Below are 17,166 nucleotides of genomic sequence, written 5' to 3'. Positions count from 1 at the left end.
CTTAGAAATGCTCACTAACAGGGATGTAAACAAATTTGTGCACAAAGTTTGATAGAAATAAGCTTTTCGTTCGTATGGAAAATGTCTGGGATCTTTTATTTCTGCTCATGAAACATGGAACCAAAACTTTACATGATACGTTTATATTGTTGTTCAGTGGAGATGGAAAACACATCCTAAGAAAGGGGGAAGGAGAGGAGATGAGTAGAGGAATCCACTTCAGACTATTTAGCTGCGCCCCTAGGCTCTGGCAAGCTGGCCAACCATGTGACCCAATTAGCTAATTAATTACCTCAATCACAGCACCACCCCCATATAAAAGTGCCAGAGAACATGCTACATATCAACTGTTGTTGTTTTTTTTTGGTTGTTGTCTAGGATACTGTCAGTATGTGGTAGTTGATGGTGTGTTAACTAGCAGGTGTAGTTTACTAGCTGTTACTGGCTAGGGTTAGACACTTCTACGGAGCAATGGCTTTTGGGTGTTGGGTGGGGTAAGTTTGGTGGTGGGCTTAAATGTTTTGAATAGGTGTGTTGATGCTGGCAACCTTTTCTTGACCTGTGCTATTGTTTTTCTTACAGAGTATTTATATTCCTTTCTGTATGGCCTAGTGTAAGATGTTCTGACCTTCCAAGAGGTAAGAAACTTAAATTGGGTCAGATGAGCCTTTATACAAGCTGTAGAACACTGGTATGAATTGTTGGTCAGAATCAATTAGTTTCCACCCTTCAGATTCTCACCTTGTGTGTCTATATAGGGGCCATTGAGACTGCATGCCGGGATCGATACCTGTTGGTAACAACCCAACTCTCATTTGCTGGGAACGAACCTCGCTTTGAAGCGGTTGGTAAGTAGGCTTTTAACCTTAATTCTGATGCAAAATGGGCCTGAAACCAGGTTTGGTCAGCTCATGAACTTGGCATCTTAACATGTCTTGGCCAGGGTTTGGTAGCTGGTGCTGACAGGAAGTCTCTCCCTGCAGTATATTTCCGTCTCACTGTGCCTGTTGGACCATTTAAGAATAAACTGATTTTTATTTAGTATTGGATTTGAGCATATTCAAATCATTTGATATGACCCAATTCTTTACCCCTATCTAGATGCTGATGGTGTTCACCCCATCACTAAGCAGTATGGGTCAGAGTGTGGCTACATGTTCAGTATCCTCCCTCTGCCTGGCCATGCTGAACTCAGAGCCTCCTACTTCTCCTGCCACACTGACAACCAGGTTCATATATTTTCTGTGCATTGTGGTCTTTTCAAAGCCACAACCCATGGGCACACTGGTTAAATCAACATTTCAATTACATTGAACGAATGTGGAGTAGCCATTGAGTTAAATCTGTGCCCATGGGAAGGGCTTTTAAACTATTTTCTAGTCAAATTACTACCAGGTATCTCAGTTGAAGGTCTTGTTTTTGTATCTTAGGACGATGAGGTTTTCACTTTTAGCTTTAACTTGATCACTATTGATGCGACTGGAGTGGAAGCCACCTACTCTGTGAATGCAACCTGCTTCCTCCCTCTACCCTGGTCCCCCAGAGAAGTCAGCTGTGAGGAGAACTATATGGAGGTACTGATGCATGGATCTAGACTGTACCCAGGGCTCGTGGAGTTGGGCTTGTGTATTTTTATAGGAGAGTGTTCTGTTACCCTGTAGGTGTCAATGAGGAGTGACGTTTCTTGTCTGTCTGGTACAACGGATACCTGGACTGCTGCCCTTGCTAAAGTAAGCTAAAGGCTATTTGGCAAATTGTCAATTAGATGAGCTCCACCAGTTTGTCCCCAATACCACCATGCATGTCCTGTCTCTTGTTCCCCATCAGGCCCACAGCTCTGCCACGTCTACCTGGCAGGTGATGTTCCAGCAGGAGGGACAGCAGCTGATTCCCATGTCATTCTCAGAGGCTCGGGAGCTGGGCTACGTGTTCCACTTCACCCAGGGAGACTGGTGTTCCGCTCACCCTACACACCACGGTCTGTCATGGGGTCTGTCTCCATGGTGAGGATTTAAATGTCCTGTTCAATGGCTTCCTTTATCTTGGTTGTCTTCAGGCTTGCTTAATTTGACATTAACGACCTACACTGGTGGCTGTATTCCAAGAGGGTCTTTCATTGCGTAATGTTTAAAACAAGGGTTATGCAGGATGGGAAGGAAGCCACTTATTTAGACTACTGAAATGCCCCTTTTGTACTGTTGGCAAGTACACTTCATCCTTTATTCAATTCCAGATCAATGGTTCAGTGGTGGAGGTGGTCCATCCCATACTGTTCTCCAGGCAGAGATGGGTGGTTATGATGGTGGACTGGATTGTTGCGTGCAGCATAAGTAAGTTCCAGTGTAATATCAGGCTCCACATAATCAAGGATCAGACCTGAAGGGACTGGATTGTCTTAAGCAATAGTGATGGTACAGTTAAGCAAATAATACTTCCACCTATGAAGTTATTTCAGATCTGTGAGATGTTTTGATCACTCGGTTCCAGAGGAAGAATTGCTCACAGGGTCTTAACACTTGTAATCTCTTTCCAGATGAAGGGATGTATGATGGGGCGGGGCTGGTCTGGCAGACCCCCACTCTGCTGTCCCCGCTGGTCTCTGGCCTCTCTGGGTTGGAGAGCAGCAAGATCTCAATGGGGGTGGATGGGCAGCTCCTGGATGAGCCCATCACAGCAGAGCGAGGCTACAGCCTGGACATCAGTGACACCACTGTCCAGATCAGCATCCCCTTCAATGCTGCCGGAGGATACAGAAAAGTCAGTAGCGTACTAGGCCGGCATCTGACCATTCACATGGAGACGCTTACCTTGTATTCTGATGCAGAGAAGCTGCAAATGGCTTCAGTCACTCATGTCCTCTGTACACCTTGAATATTCTACTTTGTACCATATAACCTAATGGCAGATGCTTCATAACGGTTTCAACTCTTCCAGAGCTTTGTGATGGGCAACATGTACCATGAGTTCTATGTGGTCCATCTCTACTATGAACAAATCTTTCTTGATGACTGTGGTGTGGAGACCAGACTCCGCCTCCACAGGCCCATGAACACACCCCTTCTGATCCAGCACCTCACCATCATTAACCGTAAGTTCTGCTAACCTATCCGAAGTGGCTCTTCAGCTCCATGGTCATAATTGCTAATGACACTTGTCACCCCCCACCACCACAGAAACAGTCCTTGAGGATCGTGTGTTTACTGTTTACCTGGGGAACCTCTCCTACGATGTTGACGTGGTGGCTGTGATGCTCAATGGTCACAACTTCACCATACTAGACGTGAATAAAAGTGGCCTCGTCATAACCATGGTCACCCAGCCCAATAGTACCCTACATGCCTACATTCTCAGGGTGCCATTTGAGGATGCAGTTGTTCACAAGCTGGTAAAGAGAAATACTTATTTTTACTCTCTAATGAACTACTGTGGTTTTTCTCAGTATTTCCTCATGGCTTCTTGATAAGGGAATTTATGTTTAAAGAAATAAGAGAATCTGAATGACATTAAGAGTTATGACTGAAGCATTTCACCCTAATAGTTACAGAAGCTTAGACTATGTGTTTAGACATAATACTAGAATATTGTGAGATAGTGGGAACATAGTCTGTGAGACCAAGGACGGAGAAAGTCCCCCCTCTAAATGAGTTCATATCCATAGTACTCTCCAGAGGGGGTTCTTCAGTTCTCGATGGACATCAACTACACGTTGGTCATCATGCCTCAAAAGGAGCCCTTCTACTACCTGGCCTCAGTCGTGGCTCAGTTCAATGATGTCTGTAAGTTGAAGTGATAATTCTCAAGGTGGGCTTCCGAGCCTTCTGGTTCTGATCACTGCCTAACGTGGACGCAGCCCAGCGATCTACCACTGTTTACCCCTGATGTCATTTTGGCACTATTGACTAAACTATTGGGCCGATCTTCTCTTCGTCAGTTCCTCCGGTCTTCAAAGGCGTCTGCAATGAGAAAAGCATCAGTTTCTTAATGGACCATAAGCCATTTGACTACCTGTGGGAGGTGGGTGTTGGCCCCTACATTCTGACCACAAATCTGGCAGCCAAGCGGGGCTACATCATGCAGAATGACAGCAAGAGTCTGAACCTGGAAGTGCCCCTCTTCTCTGTTGGCTACACTTATAAGGTGAGATGCTCATTGGTCAAGCGCTTAAATTGGCTTGTCGTTGGCTCAAGTAGGCGTTATAATTATTTAAAATGTACCTTCTCTTTTTCCCAGGACATCAATTTGAAGCAGTTCTACGGCTCATTTGAAATTCACTCACGACTTCCTAAGACCTTGGAGGTCAAGAGTTCCTTGGCCAAAGCTTGTCTCTTCCAGACTACTGAGGTCATAGGTAACTACTAGTGCCTCATCTTTGCCTGCAACTTAATTTATTGCCTGACTGTTTAGTGTTGATCATTCACTTTGTTCTAGCCCAGCTCTAACACTACTTTCTCTAGTGTGTTCCACTGAAGGGGTGGTGACAGTGGTTACTGATGTGACTCTGGCCATCCCTGGCACTGAACCCAACGGAACCTTTCTCCTGGACTCCACCTGCAGGCCTGAAGAGACGGATGACACCAGGGCTCTCTTTAGCTTTGGACTCCACACCTGTGGTACCAGGGTCCAGGTATAACTGTCCAACCCATACAATTTTAATCATTCAAATGATCAAGTGACTGGCCCTACCAGTGACTACTTCAAATAAGTTTGTCAGCATCTAACCTGGTAACCCAGAACTCATCTTGCTTAATTTGTTCAGCTGCATGACTTAGTTCTGGTTACATATGTCTTAGAATTTGCCCAATCCTGATGCGTCCAAATAATCTGCAAAATAAACGCTGGAACTACTGCTGTAACAATGCATCCCGTCACTGGTTCAGGCGCAGAATCGGTCCACGAGATCAGCAAGCCTCCATCTGAAACCGTCAGCATACAGGCTGAATATTTTAAATTAATATTTAGACTTTGACTGACAGGTGTCTAGTTCTCATGAGGCCTGACAAGGGAACAACCATTTCGTTTTTTTTGGATTGCAACAGTTTGATATTCAATGAATCATGTTCAGGCTTGTGACGTCCTCTTGTCATCTAGGTTGACCATCAGCATGTTACCTACGAAAATGATATCAACGTTGAGCACAAGAGCCAATCTGTGAACGCACCAGTCAAAACCAGGGATACTGCCTCTGTGTACGTGACTTCACTGATAATCTACTACCTCATTGGTTGAATTAAAACTATTTACGTCAGTCATTAACTCTCACTACAGGCACTTGTGGCTTTAATGTTCAGTTCTCTTTTTAGGGTGACAGTTCGGTGTGTCTATCCACTGAGTGACCTATACAAGCTGTTTGCATATTGGCGGTTTGAGGCAGACTCTCCAGGAGTTGGCACCATCTTGACTAGAGAAGCTGTAAAAAGTAAGTGTTCGGTAGTTGTGCAGCTAAAGAGGGTGGTAAAACTGCTACAGCTTTTTACACCTGACTCTCTGTCCAATCATAGCATTTCAGGCCACCTTTCCACCCACCACCAGAAGACCGTTGACCTCCACAACTACTTCCAACACAGGCCTTAGTCCTGGGAGGGAAATGCCTGGCATCCAACCTAGGGCTAAATACGTCAAAGTCTTCAGCTGGCAAATGAACCAACCTAAAGGAACCACTTAGGCCCAGACCCCAGTCACTCTCCATACAATGGTATGAGATGGAGAAATCTGTTCTACATGTCATATTCCTAGATGAGAGCTAACTTCATTTTATTCTCTCCACAGGAACAAATGAAACCACTGACTGAATTGAGTGTTTGCGGTGTTTTTAATATAAATAAGTCTGGTTCTTAATAAAACATATTTCTTACAAGCTGTACCTTGTCCTGATTGTTTTGGGATGTGGCTGCATCCAGTTTGGGGATTATATCACAAGTGAGGACTTTGTTTGGTAACTAAGTTGGCTAGGTAAATGCTTTGTAACGAATTTTAATCTCATCTCAGTCACTTACGACACATGTTGGCCTTTAAGGGGTGATCAGCACTTTTAACTGTGGCCACCCTGCCACTTTTGGTCAACTGCTGCAGGATGGGGCCTGAATAATCTAAGCACACGTATCCATAAACTGCATTTTGGCAGCAAGGTGTGACAATGATGAGGCTAGTTTTACTAGAAATGGAGTAAAGCAAGCTTGTGGCATTAAGCTATAGTCCAACTCAATGGGTAACTACAGATGACTCCTACTCATCCTAGAACTTATATTGTTCTGTCTACAGAGGCTTTAAGTCTATTGCTGCTTTTTTTACCATGCTGTTTGAATGTCTGTGAATTCGAAGGGTGTTAGAATGAGTGTCTGACCACTTGGTTATGCCTAGAATTTAAGGCTCATACACTGTCGAGTTATACACATTTTACCTGGATGCTTTTAAGGCTGCTAACAGGTACCCCAATTCTGACCTTACACAACACACTGCATCAGCCAGTGTCAAGTTGTGTGACTGAAATGCTCAATTGTAATTAGTCCCATCAGAACGTGGCGTAGGTCTAGATTGCACTACGACAGTTGGCACAAGTCATATCCTGGTAGCAGTGATTCAGCCAATTAAAATCTTTAAAGTTGACGACGGTCCAGCTTGTTCATTGATGGAAGTGTCATTAACAGGCTATTTCAGTGTCAGCTTAGTTGATTTGATAATCGGGGATCACATTTGACTGTTCAAATTGCTCCAGACAACTAGCCTTCAGCTAGATACCAATGCTCATCCAACAATGGTAGGCCTATAGTTTACTTTTGGTTGGAAGCATTTGATTATGCAATGGCATAGGCCTATATTTTTGGATTTGAGTACACTATTGTCACAGCGAGACAAATGTGACCGTAGGCATTTTCAGAGATCCAGGAATCGTAAGATATTTTCAAATCATTACAAAACAACGTAATGAAAGGTGTTTTGTCACATGATCGGTGAAAACGCCACGCATTCAACTCATGACTAATGAACAGCTCATGAACTATGGTGTAGACGTTTGATTGAACTCGTATATTTAATGTCGGCTACCTGTTTTGCATGTGTTTGTGTAAAATTGCCTCAGAGGGTAGGCAGTTTACCCACTTTATCAGACAAATACATTGTGGGTATAGGGACTGAAAATGAACAAAAGTATAGATAACGTTAAGTGTTGGTCCCATGTTTCATGAGCTGAAATAGAAGATCCCTGAAATGTTCCATACAAAGCTTATTTCATGTTATGTGCACAAATGATTTACATACCTGTTAGTGAGCATTTAAACTTTGCTGAGATAATCCATCCACCTGACAGGTGTGGCATGTCAAGAAGCTGATTAAACCACTGGGGATAAAAGGCCACTCTAAATGGTGATGTTTTGTCACAACACAATGCCACAGATGTCTCAAGTTATGAGGGAGTGTGCAATTTGCATGATTGTAGGAACGTCCACCAGAGCTGTTGCCAGACGATTACATTTTCATTTCTCTACCATAAGCCATGTTCAACGTCGTTTTACAGAATTTGGCAGTTTGTTCAACCGGCTTCACAACCGCAGACCACGTGTAACCACGCCAGCCCATGACCTCCGGCTTCTTCATCTGCGGGATCATCTGAGACCAGCTACCCGGACAGCTGATGAAATTGTGGGTTTAGGCAATTGATGTATCTGACAGTTTGTGCAGAAATTCAATCTCAGGGAAGATCATCTGTATGCTTGTAGTCCTCACCAGGGTCTTGACCTGGCTGCAGTTTGGCAGTGTAACCAACTTCAGTGGGCAAATGCTCACCTTCAATGGCCACTGGCATGCTGGAGATGTGTGCTTTACAAGGATTAATCCAGGTTTCAAATGAACCGGGCAGATGGTAGACATCTTGTGGGTGAGCGGTTTGCTGATGTCAACGTTGTGAACAGAGTGGCCGTGGGGTTATGGTATGGTCAGGCATAAACTACGGACAATGAACACAATTGTATTATATCAATGGTAATTTGAATGTGCAGAGATACTGTGACGAGCTCCCGAGGCCCATTGTCGTGCCATTCATCAGCTGCCATCCCCCCGTGTTTCAGCATGGTCATGCACGGCCCAATGTCGCAAGGATCTGTAGACAATTCATGGAACCTGAAAATGTCCCATTTCTTCCTTGGCCTGCATACTCACCAGACATGGTACCCTTTGAGCATGTTTGGGATGCTCTGGATCGACGTGTACGACAGCGTGTTTTAGTTCCCTCCAATATCCAGCAACTTCGTACAGCCATTGTAGAGGAGTGGGTGATAGAGGAATTCTAAATTCCTTTATGTTTTATTGCCAAAACCATTTTCACACTCGTTTCTAATTCATTAATGAGGTGTAAGGTCATTAATTATGCATGAAGTAGATCGAGACCAGTCTTAAAAGCTAGGTAAGAGCGTTTTATTCCAGAGAGTACTAACTCAAATACATTTTTCCACAGGTTATAAACTGAACATGACATCATCAGTTTCCCACCCTCTCTCCGATTCTCACAAGAGCCCATTGTTTTGTTTTAGGTCTGGAACATCTCCCAGACATTTCTTATCTGTCTGAAAAACCATAGCATCGCTCCCCCTTTAACGCCCAAGAGGCCCAGACAATTAATTCGTTCTGCTTACATTTTCAGTAACAGCTTAACCAATAACTTTTACTTTTCATACCATAACATAATAGTATTAGAATAAATGGTTCTAATCAATAATGTATACATAATTAATCATCTCAACCACAATTTCCTCTAACAATCCTCCCTTTGATCAAATATTATACATTCAAACCTACATCTAGTTTCCATTTAATCATAAAAATCAAAGTATAAACGAACTTAACTAACCTTTTTATAGAGGTTTATCAGATTCTTCACACATCATTAATCAAATCTAACCTTAACTCCAACTGGTTTTAAACCTACATCAGAATCATAACTCCTTTTTCAGGATTTTTGCCACAATCTTTATTAAAAAACAGTTTAATCATTGAAACAAATTACAATCTAATTCCCCTTCATCTCAACACTATTCTCATCAAACATAAATTCCCCACAAATGACAGATTCAGATTCGTCCACTTCCTCGGTAGACATGCCTTCAGTCCTCCACGGTCAGAACCTGGAATCGGCCCATAACGCACCATCTGTAGTGTCATTGATCTCTCCAGAGTCCTGGAAACAATAACTTTCATACATACACGCAATCAACCACGTACGTACAAAACTAACACAGTCATACAGGTGAAAAAAGCCCATAACACCACATTTTTCCATAAATACTGTCAACCCAATTTAAAAAAACAAAAATCAAACCCAGTTCAGAGAAGTATCCACCCCAGAGTTTCTGCCAACCCGTGAGCCAGGGTGGTCAAAACAGCTGAGGCTTCGGGCACTGATTCGTCTGGAGCTGTGCTACCTGGGATGTAAGACATGGTCCTGATTACCACGCCCACTTCCTCCTTTTATCTAATGCAATTCTATTCTGTCAGGTCTTCCAGCTGGTTGCTTCAGTCTGTTCTACAAAACCTTTAACCTCATAGTCCGACCAAACCCGTATGCGGTAGCGTAACTACAGCCTCAAGCTCATTAGCATAACGCAACGTTAGCGATTTCTAAAAATCGCAAATGAAATGAAATAAATATGCCTGTTCTCAAGCTTATCCTTTTCTTAACAATCCTGTCGTCTCAGATTTTCAAAATATGCTTTAGAACCAGAGAAAATCACTAATTTGTGTAAGAGTGGTGATAGCTAGCTTAGCATTAGCGTTTGCATTTAGCACGCAACATATTCACAAAAACCAGCCAAGGAATCAAATAAAATAATTTACCTTTGAAGAACTTCAGATGTTTCAATGAGGAGACTCTCAGTTACATAGCAGATGTCCAGTTTTTCCTGAAGGATTCTTGTGTAGGACACATCGTTACCTTTTGTTACTATGCATATGGCTACCGAAACTAACCGAAAATTCAGTCACCTACATGTCGAACTTTTTTCCGAATTAACTCCATAATATCGACTGAAACATGGAAAACGTTGTTTGAATCAATCCTGAAGGTGGTTTGTCATATTTCTCTCCATTGAAAGCACCGTCCTTGTAGCCTGGTTTGTTCTGAGATTTGAATGGAAAAATACCGGGACCTGACTTTTGCGCACCGATTGCCACGCAGACACCAAGCGGGACACCTGGTAAATGTAGTCCCTTATGGTCAATCTTCCAATGATATCCCTACAAATACATCACAATGCTGCAAAGACCTTGGGGAAACAAGAGAAAGAGTCCGTTCATGCCTGTCGCATTCACAGCCATATAAGGCGATCATGGAAAACGTAGCCTCAGAAATCCTGTGCATTTCCTGGTCGGTCATACATCTTGGTTTTGCCCGAAGCATTTGTTCTAAGGGACTCACAGTGAAAATCTTTGCATTTCTGGAAACGTAAGACTGTCTTCTTTCCAAAACTATCAATTCCAAGCATATTCGAGCATCTTTTCCTGAAAAAATATTGCGCTTAAAACGGGCACGTCTTTTTATCCAAAAATGAAATACTGCCCCTAGAGTCTTAACAGGTTAATAACACTTCTGGTAACTATAATTAATCCAGTCTACATTCTTATTGAGAGTAGACCACCAGAAAATGCTTGACTCTAATCCTGCTAGTATCTGATTTCTTGCCTTGAACTCATCCGGCACACCTCGTGGAACCCCAATGTTATCAATATATACTCTGTCGTCAAAAGACCCGGATGGAGCATCTCTTCTCTTTTCCCTTTTAGATAACTTCATGTCCTGTTGTCTGAATGTGTAAAGACATCCAACGCACCTGACCCACACAACCACTAGGTGTCAACACTGGCCCATTTTATTTGATTGAAATCCCCAGAGTTCAACCAGCCTGTCAAATCAGACATGGTCTCGTCAGTGGTCATAGTCTCTGTACTAACTTGGTTCCTGGGGATATAAATAGTGCAAATCAATACAACTGTCATTATCTGGCATTCCTGCTTTCATGAACAGCTTTACCATACCGACCATTCCCTTAGGGGAATTAATTCCGTTCAGTTGGAAAGGGATAGTTGTTAACTGGGGTTTTGCGTTTGCACAGACATAACATTCTCCTTTAGCCACTGATCTGGCTGTATATTGAATCCATTCCAACCATAAGTTGGACTCCCCAAACCCAGTCTCCAGCTCTATAACTTCTTTAAGGTCTTTGGTCTGAACTATTCGTACTGGTCCTTTACCCTGGATGATTACACTAGGAATAGCCGTTGTGTTAGAGGGATTGGTTGAACTTCGGCCAATCATATTCTCCTTATCGACTCTAACTTCTGCCACCTGGAACGGTACCATAGTATCAGTTGAAAACTGGTGGAAGCCCACATACCATAACCCGAGGTCCTGAGTATTGACCGCCTTAATGTTAATTCGCACCTTTATACAATCCAAAACGCCAACCCTTACTATACTCCACCTGGTCCCAAATTGAGTGTATGGGTTTACGTAGCCATCCCTTTCAGTGTGAGCTATGACCTGGCTCTACGACTCACACGGTGATTTACACAAATACTTCCCATAGAGTCCCATGGTTCTAGACTGCCAAGGAGTGAATGACCCCAATTGGTCTATACAAAATTCTACTGAGAGATCCTTGCCCAATTCCACCCTCACTTCCTTACTGTTTTGTTTCAGTGACCTTTTGAGAATCTTTGGTAACATCCCATTTCCCTCATCTAGCACATGAGTCAAATTATCCTCTTTGGCACTCTCCGGGGGATCATGGTGGATCAGGAACATGGCCCCCACAATAAAACAGCTCAGGACGGTCAGCGCACACGTGAAGCCCCACCCTCTCCCCGAGAACATATCAACAGCCAGAGGCCAAGCCATCACTTCACTTCTATGAACGCTCACAGCTGGGGAAAGGTCGGGTATAGGGATCTTCAGAAGGAGTTTGACCCCCGTTCCATATGGGTCACGGTTCCTCTCCTACTCCTGTGACTGTCCGACAGTGTTAGAGTGACTTACCCTCTTACAATGTGTGATATGCACCCAGGTAGCTCTTTCGGCTAATCTCACAGCGAAGGCAGTCACCAGTAGTACTTGGAATGGTCCCTCCCACCGAGGCTGCTTCCAGTTTTTTTTTCTTTAGTGATTGGACCCAGACGCAGTCTCCTGGTTGAATCTCGTGTGCCACCTCCTTCTGTAGTTCTCCTGCTGGGCATAAAACTTTTGACATACGGGTTTGGCTAATAAAACAGTTTCTTATTATTTATTATTATTTATTAGCCAAAAAAATGTGTATTAGTTAATTATCCTGTAGGTCACATCCTATTCCAGAACACTATTTACCCATCCCCCCTTTTGTTACCTGGCTCTGCCCAGGTAACAACCTTGCCTTATTCTTACACAATGACTTAGGTAAGATTTAGTGAATTATCCTTATGTCTGACATTATCATTTAGGAGTGTCCCTTTCATTTTCCACATGTCCAATTCTCGCTTTTGTCTCCACTTAGTATCTACACACTATGTTATCTTTGCTCTTCCTGGCTCCCCTTCTAAAACTTCTCTGCTCTCCAACCTTCAAGGTCTCTGCAGTGCGGGGGAGGGCTCTTCTGCCTGCCCGTGGCTGTTTTTCACATTCCCAAATTTGAACTACATGCCTCACTGTTTGTCTTTCTAAACTCATGGATTTTCTTTTAGAAAGAACATGTCTATGAGCGGCTTTTCTCTAAAGTCCTTAATCAATCTATCTTAATCCTAACAATAATCCTAAATCATCATAGATGTCCTATATTCCTGTCAAATATAATACTATTTAAAAACTTATAATCGAATAAATGCTAACCATATTAAAAATCCTTCCTACACTAACAAGCCTTCTCCTTGGGGACCCTCAGTATTCTATCTGACAATAACATGGATTTAATATGTGTTGCAAAGTGTGGAATAAAACTTTGGTCATGGATAACAGAGTAAAGCAGAACAAAGCATTCTTATAACCCATCTGGTCCTCTCAGCTATTCCTATCCTGCACCAGGTGGGCCCCATGCCACCCCTCACAACAGGGAGAACAAACATACATGGGTCCTCCTCAGTCAGTCTCATCCTCCCCTGAAAGCATGCTTCACCTCAGCCTATCCAACTGGAGCATCAAGCAAAAGCATCATGCCTGAAGCCTTCACCACATCTGTAACAGACTTCTTAAAACACGGTATGATGCAAGCAGCACATCACATCAATAACAAATAATACAAGAATTAGGGTCAGAAATCCAGTAACCACCATACCAGTGTACTTACCTAACCAGGCTCCCAACTAAGAACAGTCAGACTCCTCCACCCCCGCCATGGTCCTCATCTCAGCAGATAGTGCATCAAGCCCATTAAGGCCCTTAGATATACTACCATCTGGACTGGTGTTATTAGGGATATACGTACAACATTGTTCACTGAACATCTTGCAGACGCCCCCCTGACTAGCAAGAAGCATATCCTAAGCAAGTCTATTCTGTACAAGACAGCCACAATTTGTCCCTACCATCAAAACCAGTCTCCGTGCCTAATTGATCAATAGCTGAATAGTCTAACATTAATTACCTGAATGGGATTTTTAACACAGTGGTGGCAGGTTCGGTCCAGGGGTGGTAGAGGAGTGTGTCTGGACCTGGTTCGTCTGGGACCTCTGGTTTTGGCAGTACCTTAATAGAAAACACACCCACCGTGTCTGTCCCGGTCCTTTGTAGTCCGGGGGTGTAAGTGCCTGCATCAGAGAGCTTAATAGTTTTGATGGTTAGTAGGATTTCATCACCTTTACAAAGTTCAACAGTGCTCCCAGGTTTCCCCCATATCATGGAAAACCTATCCACCTTTGTGGGATTCCCTATGCTATAAGGATATCCTCTTCTCCAGTCCCAGAACTGTCCCAAGTTGGTTATCATGTAATCCCCATACGGACACCCTCCCCCATTACACAGGTAATGTCCCCCGTCTTTTGACACTCCTGTACACGGGTGTTAAAACCAAACAAAAATACCTCAATTTCTTTCCTGCCCTGTTGGCTCAAAATATGTTATCTTCCCCTATTTATTCTCAATGATGAATATGACTTTCTCTCTGTTACAATACCAACTCCCTAATAGCCCATTCAAAACACTTCACAGCTAATTGTTATAAGACGGAATCCTGAACCACTTTCTCATTTGCGGTTCAAACAGTAATTCTAACCTCTCAACCAAAACTGCTTCATTTCTAATGAATTTACCTTAAAACTAGTAACTCAATATGACTCCATTCATTATACAAATGACTCTCCCCTGAGGCATGATCAGACCTCAGAAGCCAGTCATGACAAGGTCAAAAGGTCATACCATATTAGACATAAAGATCCCTTTATCCTTACAATAGAAATAGTCACCTGTGTGAGCGTGCCTCTAAAACCTAATGACAATTCCCCTTGGACTCAATTCAATAATCATAAGTTTTAAACATCGTCTACGGATATGTTTACTTAAATGAACATGCTACCTTTAGATACAATTAACCCGATAACATTATTATTCAATGCATTACTTTTTCTCTCTACCGCAAATGTCGTACATTTCGCAGTGTAAGGAATCCGTCATTTAATCCCCGATATTTAATAAATATGCATTCGCATTCTCTCATGGCTCCTTTAATTTACTTATTTTGGGTAACTCTCATCCGTTCCGGAACAAAGAGTTCTATCTAAAAACCCGCCAGAACACACTGTTCAACTAAGTTAAATCAAACCCTAAAATTGACTATAACCAATAAACAAATAAACAAAACACTTTTATCTCAACTTCTGAAAGGTTACCTGAAGCCTCGATACACACACTAACAGCCATACAGTTTGCTCCGTTATCCCCAGTCCCTGGTGACAAAAGTGTCTCGCTAGTGACGTCATCATCAAGCGCTCAACCTGCCAATTCATAGCGACTTCAAATGGATTGTAAATAATTCTTGTTCGATTAACCAAACCTAATTTATCACATCTGTTCAAATCCTGAATTATAATTTACCACCCCAACCAACATCTCTAAATTCGCCAATTTTATAAAAGCTTTTCGATGGGCATAAATCATAATTGTCTCTTTGTTATCATTTAGAATCCATTTTGCTCTAAATACCTGTCTCGTCTTTGACTTAGTATTTTAATTATAACTCTATTCCCAATACGTTATTCACTTGTCTAATTACAAACTCAGACCAGCCTTAGTGAGTGCACGCCTCAAAAATGCCTTGTCTCTGGGAACAGGGAAATCCCCTTAACCGAAACTTTCACTCCTACAACAACACCCAATAATTCTGATGATCCCTTCACATCGTTTGTTCTAAATCTCTTGATGTATCATGTAACTTATTTTTCTATCTTCGAATTGTCGTTCCACAATATTTTTTCCACTGTCATACACTCAAACCACTGTGATTACCGTGCACTATCCCTTTAAGATAAGACATTTTATTTGTTCCCCGCAATGAGGACGGAATTCAGATCATTTTTAGAATACGTTACTTTTTGTTCAATTTCACTGGCGTTACCTTAACCAAAAATCAATACTCGGAAAAACAATCACAACTTTTTACGATTAAACTATTCTTACCTAATTTATAGTCCAAAGCGTTGCACTATATAGCCCCATTGAGTGTCTAGCAATTCCGTTGCTGGCTATAGACACAAATCTGCCCGCCTTTGTAAAATATATATTCCCTATTCAGATTGAGTTGAGTTTTAAATTCTAATCATCAGAGTAAACCCAACCGAACTTCTCAACTTACTATATCCTAACATTTAAACGCCATGTTTTTGTGTTAAACTTCTCATGTCAATTGACTCACAAATAGCTACAACGTCCAGGCAGGCTGGAACTGCATCGTATCTCCCCATTATCCCCTCCATTCAACTCCAGGCAACTCTCTCTCTTCTATGATACATCTATTTAACTACGACTCCCATCTCAATACATTATTCCACCAGATCATTTTGGGCGAAATAGCGTTTTACATCGAAATTGTCTCGCCATTATTTTTAATGACTTCTTTTATCAATTTTTATCTAGAACACATAATATCCGTTCAGTTATATCTTTTGCAAACACTGGCGACCGTATTTTTCAGGCAAAACATGCAAATAGGTCAATTACGATCTAAAATCAATGTTAGTTAAATACCTCGGCCGGGAACCGAATCGTGGATTACCGTTGGTGAGACTGTTGCGCTCACCACTCCCCTACTAGTACAATGGAATTGACTGAGACTCTCCGCAAATATACCCATTTTCACAGTTATCTGTATTTGTTACTCCGACATCTAGACAACAGAAAATAGCCCAAATTTAAACGCCCAAAGTTTTCCCTCAGTTCCCTTTCTTTACTCGATTGTCGCCTCTGACTTCCCCACAGTTAAATTACAACCTGTTGACGATTTTTTCGTGGAGTGTTACACTCCCGGGCGAAATGTCCAATTTTGTTACAATTAAAACATCTTGTATTTTTCTTTTGACTCACCTTGTTCATTTTTCTCGACTTTATTTCCTTCTCTAACTTCATTATACCTCTCTTAGTTTCCGCGGGATCCACATACTTGGGTGGTAATTTCACCGGTTGCTCCAGCAGCCGTATTCTTATAATCACAAATTCGTCGACTGGATTATCTCTGCATTGTTGGTATAATCGAGGAAGATATAGTTTGTTACCCTCACGCCCACCCAATTGGTTAACTTCTCTATCTGCGGGAACGGTGGGTAGTGTCTCTCGAACCTTGTTAAATTTAATCTCTTTTTCGGCGCGTCCCATTCTCTTTTTTGCTTCCGAAAGCCAAACTCCGGCTGTGTATAACCCCTGTTTATTCTGCTTTTTCACATTATTACCACATTCCTTATGTATCTGTTTTATAAGGGATTCCAGCTTTTCTACATTTAGACGGCCATCAAAATCGTATTTTTTTTCCATCTTAGACAGAAATCGATGTTTCTCTTGTCTTTCTGTGCCATGTAACGCTCGTCTCCCGTCAGTTCTGGGGCTTCTTTCGAGGCATTTCTCCCCATTCTTAATCCTTACCGTTACTAGTAGCTATGGTCTTTAAACACTTATCTATGCCTTTCTATTTAATTTTAAATTCTATGTGCGTGCAGTTCTATAAATTAGTAATT

At 42.2% G+C, this 17,166-nt stretch overlaps 1 pseudogene; it reads left to right on the top strand.

The window, feature by feature from the left end:
- The first annotated feature begins 344 nt into the window (after positions 1–344).
- Positions 345–5,858, top strand: LOC135572712 (uncharacterized; annotated as a pseudogene).
- The last annotated feature ends 11,308 nt before the right edge of the window (positions 5,859–17,166 follow it).

This window comes from Oncorhynchus nerka, linkage group LG8 (assembly GCF_034236695.1).
Source record: "Oncorhynchus nerka isolate Pitt River linkage group LG8, Oner_Uvic_2.0, whole genome shotgun sequence".
NCBI lineage: Eukaryota > Metazoa > Chordata > Actinopteri > Salmoniformes > Salmonidae > Oncorhynchus > Oncorhynchus nerka.
Note: the sequence above shows the minus strand (reverse complement) of the source record. Positions and strands in the feature narration are given on the sequence as shown.